Consider the following 6000-nt stretch of genomic DNA (forward strand, 5'->3'; position numbering starts at 1 on the left):
CCACTTATGATGAAATACTGTATCTCTGTAGTCCCTTTACCAATCCCAGCAAACTCCGTGCGAACATTGCTTAGGGTCTCACTATGGAACCCGTTGAAAATTTTTGAAATCAGACAAGAGCCACGCCCACCTTCCCATATAACGGAAATTTACAGAAATATGAAAACTGCGATAAATTAGTAACTATTTTAGCTAATTTACTTAAAATCGATATATGCAATTTCCTCTTAGCAGAAAATTATATTTAGGGAAAGTTTTGGAAAATGGGCGTGGCACCGCTCACTTACGCATACATATGTGTATCTCGGTACCCGGTTTATCAATTTCTACCAAACTCGGAACATTTAGCAACCTTGGCGCAAAAAATTAATATGTTGAAAATTTTTGAAATCGGACTAAAATTACTGCCACTTACCATATAACGGTAAATTTCAGAAATACGAAAACAACTACCTTTCAATAACTAAAGACGCCAACTTACAACAATCTTCTAACAAGACACAAGATTATTGATTTTTGTTAAATGGGCATGGCACCACTAACTTATAACTACATAAGTTTATATCGATATCCACCTCCCCGATTTCCACCAAATTTGGTCCAATTATTTCAATATATCATAGCATATTATTTGAAACTGTTTGACATCGGGAAAAATACTCTTCCTTAAAACGCAGTTTACTGAATGGTAAAAAAAGATATTTAATACGTGCGCCGGGTATATAGTGTTCGGTTTCGCCCGAACTTATACTTCTTCACTTGTTTCATATTTGCTTTGATTCTGAGTAGGAAAGAAATGGTGTTATTCGGAGAAACGTTATTCAGGAACAACCAATCAAAAAAATACAATTTTCGCAACATTTATAAAAAACTTAAAACAAATTCGCGCTGAAATGGTATGCAATCAAATGCCCACGTACAAAAATTTCTCAGCGATGAGATTTCGCATGCGAGAAAACTGACAGTTCGAACGCGAGCGCCCATAGCAGGTATAGACGTGCAGTAAAGTTGAAGCGCCAAAAATTATTATTATTATTATTATCATACATTTATTTGGACTTTCAGGCAGGTTAGCAAGTCACTGGAGGTTTACATCAAACCTCGAATCTGCTGTACGAGTTTTTACTCTGAAATTAGAAGAAAAATTTGCAAAAATGTCGAATGAAATTTCGGAGTTTAACTTCAGAATTTGGATCTCCAAAAGGCCAAGAAACTTCTATCTTGGCTCAAATTAAAGGTCTTGAATAGCACTACAACGTACTTGTTGTTCGAGTGAAGGAGGCTTCGCTGCATGCAATTCATAACGAATGCAATATTTAATGCGTTTTTCAAATGGAGGGGTGCAATTTTTTTCGTTTTTTAACAGTGGAATCGTGTTTTCCGTCTCAAAACCTATATTATTAGTATAATAAAACATACAAATAAATTTTTGTTGGAACAAATGTGGTGGATTTGCATGTTTTTTCGAAGAACACTATTTTTAACTAATTTTTTTTTAAGTCAAAGAGTAATTTTGGCTCAATGCCAATATATTTCCGTGAAAGAGAACTACATTTGCTTTCAAAACCATTTTGCTTCATATCAAAATGTTGCTTCTTTCGAAAGCACTACGATTAATTCGCATGTAGTGTTCAAAAAGCACGCTGTGCGACGTCGTTTCCGGCTCGTTCTGGTGAACAATTGGGCGGGCCGCAAAAACGATTCGCCGGCGAACCGCAAAAACAATATACTAGCGAACTGCAAAACGAATGTTTAACAAAAACCCTACAAATCCAATTTCAAATTGTGTGCAATATATAAAAAACAAATCAGCAAGCATTTCTAAAAATTTCCAACTTTCCAATATGAATTAAAAGAAAAACATATAAAGCAGTTTTATAATTCATTAAATTTTAGTGTAATAGTGTACAAATTTTATGTGGAAAAAATTAATTCCATTTGACGTTGCACTATGGTTCAGAACTCAATTTTAATGCGAATTAAATCAAATTTCTAACATTCGTGCATTTCTGGTAGTTTATAATCACATTTACTTTCAGCTACCCTTATTTGCTTTTATTGGGTTTTCTATATTACGTCGTCGTCGACCGCTGTGGTGTAGTGGTAAGCAGTGCGCACTTCCACTCCACAATGCCTGGGTTCAAAACCTGGTCAAAGCAACATCGCAAAAATATAGAAAAAAGGTGTTTTCTTAACAGCGGTCGTCCCTCGGCAGGCAATGGCAAACCTCCGAGTGTATTTCTGCCATGAAAAACAGCTTCTCATAAAAATACAATCGTCGTTCGGAGTCGGCGTTAAACTGTAGGTTCCTCCGCTTTGTGTGACAACATCAAGGCGCACGCCACAAATCGGAGGAGAACTCGGCCAAACACTAACATATGTGTAAGCGCCAATCTATTATTATTATTATATTACGTTTACAAGCGAAAAGGGGAATCAAAAAATGTTTACTTCAAGTTACATCTCGCTTAAAAGAAAACAGTTTATTTATTAAGAAACACTTTTTCACCGAAGATTAAAAAAAAAATGCAAGTGATTGCAAGTTTTGAAACTATCACTATTTTGTAGTTCCAATACCATTGTATCATGATAAAGAAAAACAAACCCTCCTCTTTGCCCCTGTTTATACAACTATCGGTTTATCAGAAGTTAGTTGGCCAAATTTGTATGCATCTGTACTATACATTTTGAATGGCTTATGTATATTATTAAGGGTAATCACACTCCTGTGCATATGGTCTTGCATATGAATATTACGGTGACTTTGGAAATTTTATTGTTGTATTGTGCATGTTTACAATAATGTACCGAAATATACACATGCAATACCATATGCACCGGATTGTGAATACAATAAATTAAGTTATAACTTCGACTACTCTAACGACTTGTACGAAAGTTTGTCTTAGGAAAATATGGCATTTTTCAACTAAATGAAAGGGTGTTGTCTGAAAAAGGTTGCCACCTTTTTATAATTATCTAAAAGTAATTCACTTGTTTCAGTATGGATATCAAATGAAAGATATTTTTTACAGCTTTAACTTACATGTTTAAACTTGTTTATCAAAAGGAGAGTTATACACTTAAAATGGACAAAATGTCATTTGGATTTATTTGTATATTTCAAACTATTCTTTTGCCATGATCAGATCTGATAATATCTGAATTAAATTTACAAGGAAAATGCGGTAAAAATAAAAAAAAAATCTAGATGCGATTAATCTGCTTAAAGCGCCACACACTGAATTACTTAATGAAACTGATTCTTAGCACGGTATTGACTCCAGTTTATTCTTAACCTAAATTTTTTGTCTGATACTAATTGAGTAAATTATTTCAGATTCCATCACATTAAAAAATAGTTCGAAAATTCGATACTAAGTGCTCTGAACTATTGTTATTTCTAGGTACCCTTATTAATATAAAGGTCTTATAGCCACTCCCACAGCAGCCGAACAGAGTTTTAGGTGCCTGTTTTTAAAGCCTTGGATCCGTAAAAATAAAAGAAGTTTTGTGAACGCTTATTTTTATATTAAACTATAATTAAAATAGGTAATAAAATGCTTAAAATTTTCTAGTGCCTTATGTCAAAACTCGTATAATTCGAATGCTGTCAAAATTACTTGCAACAAATTTGTGTAGTTTCCACGTTTCTTTTTATAAATTTAAAGCTTTTCCTGAAAACAAAATAAAGTTTTATCGTAACAAAAATATTATGATAAAGAAACAAACTTTAAATTTTTTATGTGAGTATTGAAAAAACGTAAAATTTGCTTAATACTTGCAAGTTCATTTATGTTTAATAAAAATTTCCCTAGAGAATGTATTCTCTCGGAAAAATTATGAAAACGAATATTGTAAAATAACTTTAAAATTTTGACGAAAATATGTCTGTGTTAAAATACTTCCGCTTACTTTTTACATGACACCCGTATTGTCATACTTTGCATAATTTAACGGATAGTGTGTCTTAGCAATTTCTTGTGACCATGCTTTAGTCTATAATTCCGGTACCGGAAGAGGTATCAAAAAAAGTTTGAAATGTGCTTCTTCTAAAGCAGATTAATATGTTTATTATTTGAGGAAAATCGGTCACGGTTTATAGGAGATACGATTTTTTTTCGTGCTAAATGTGAGCTCTGAACCACTGTGCGTCGTTTCGAGTTCACACAAACGACTTCACCAAACCGACGTCGTATCGACTTTGATTCGAACTCGTCCTCGTTCTGTGGCAAATTGGGTATTAGACGCGCCACCGAGAAAAATTCTAGTAGAATAAAGTACAAGCTTCAAATGGCTAAAAATTACGGTTAATTTTTACAAGCTTTTATTTAACTTGCTCTGTATGTATGTATGTCTGTTTGGCTCAAATCTAATCTTGCAATCAATTTTTGACCATCTTCCCGATGACCTAGAGACTTAAAAATTCGCAGTTGGCTCAGAATCCGATGACAATGCAATACCAAGGATGAATTAATCCGATAGGTGGTACAGGAGTCGAGATATTTGAAAAACCCGTATTTATAATCCGATTAATGTTCATATTCAGAACGTATATTAATTACATGAAAAAAATAACTCCACTAAAAAATTTACCGATAGGTGGCGCAGGCGTCGAGATATTTGGTAAACAAGTATTTATGGTGCGATTCGTTCCTATTTAGAAAGTTTGTTTTAAAAATATCTTTTTTTTTTACTATTATATTTCTATTATATTTAACGAATACACACAGTTTACCGCTCTATTCTGTAACAGTGCCAAATTCTTGTTGTAGTTTTTTACGGAAAAATATATGAAAAAGTTTAAATTTGTCAGTTACAGAATTTGTGTCAACGATACAGAATTTGGCCATTATTTTTATATGGAAGAAAACCGTTTCATCTTCGACAAAAAATATTCTAAAAAATCAACGGTAATTTTTAGCCATTTGATACTTGCACTTTATTCTACTAGCATTCCATGGGCTACAAAACTGCATACTCAGTTCTTTCTAGGATATTTAATTAAAAAATCTCTAAATTTGTACGAACGTTTTGTAAATTTTTTGTTTTAATATTCCACAAAGTTTGAATCTTGGATTTACACGGGTTTTGTTAAAGAATGAACTTTATTTCTTTGAACAAATAAGAAAAATGAAATAACAACAAAAATAATATGTTAAAACTTGTCAAAATGAGAAGCGGCTATAATTTTTTCGACCACTGTATGTATGTATGTATGCATCTTCTTTGAATGCGATTTCAAGCAAATAGTGCTCCTTAACCAAATCAGTAATCCAGCATTAGTCACTCGATTAAATTTCCGTTCAACAGAAGGCAGATATATGTACAAATGCACGTACATACATATGTATATGCATATTTATGTATGTTCATATTGATATACAAACAACACTAGACACTTGAAGAATGTACACAATATTTATATTTTCTTCCTTTCAACATCTGCATTTTTTGTCTGAATGAAAATACCCACACTACTCACGTTTAATACCAATAAAAAATTAAGCCAAATATTAGTCTTTACAAGCCGACAACGAATAGTCGAGTAAAACAGAAATAATACCCATGAAGCTGAAATACACTCAACACGTCTGCAAGACAATGAGCAAGCGGGAATTGTGCACAAGCGCAGGTCAACGAAATGTGAGAGTTACCAAACGGATTTTATATTCCACAAAACGTTTGTTTTGATTTGTGGAAATGTGAAAATAAACTATTCAAGAGAGTTAGTTTAGCTCGTAATTATGGCCGACTGCTTTATGAAAGTTTTTTAAAACACTAGAATTCTCAACTTACACATGTATGTATGTACATATATCTAATTCTTCTTATTTGGCACTACAACCGTTTGTCGGTTTGTGCCGAGAACAAAACACTTCGCCAGTTGCCTCTCTCCTTTGCAGATTTGCGCCAGTTGTTCATCTTACGTCGTTAAAATCCTCGTACAGAGGGTCAATTCTCATTCTGCGTTATTCTGAAGTGATGAAAATAACACTT

At 33.1% G+C, this 6000-nt stretch overlaps 1 protein-coding gene across 4 annotated transcripts in view; it reads right to left on the reverse strand.

Moving 5' to 3' along the window:
- Positions 1-5510, reverse strand: part of LOC118733957 (armadillo segment polarity protein) — a 51622-nt gene extending 46112 nt beyond the window's left edge. For 2 of the 4 annotated variants that reach the window (XM_036463608.1, XM_036463609.1), the window contains exon 1: positions 5486-5509. The gene's annotated coding sequence lies outside the window, so the exon portion shown is untranslated. Of the gene's footprint in view, positions 1-5485 lie in introns of all 4 variants that reach the window. The other 2 variants (XM_036463611.1, XM_036463610.1) reach the window with 1 other exon arrangement.
- Positions 5511-6000: the final 490 nt, after the last annotated feature.

The sequence above is a fragment of the Rhagoletis pomonella genome, unplaced genomic scaffold (genome assembly GCF_013731165.1).
Source record: "Rhagoletis pomonella isolate Grant_MI unplaced genomic scaffold, Rhpom_1.0 Rhpom_scaffold_00002, whole genome shotgun sequence".
NCBI classification, from domain to species: Eukaryota; Metazoa; Arthropoda; class Insecta; order Diptera; family Tephritidae; genus Rhagoletis; species Rhagoletis pomonella.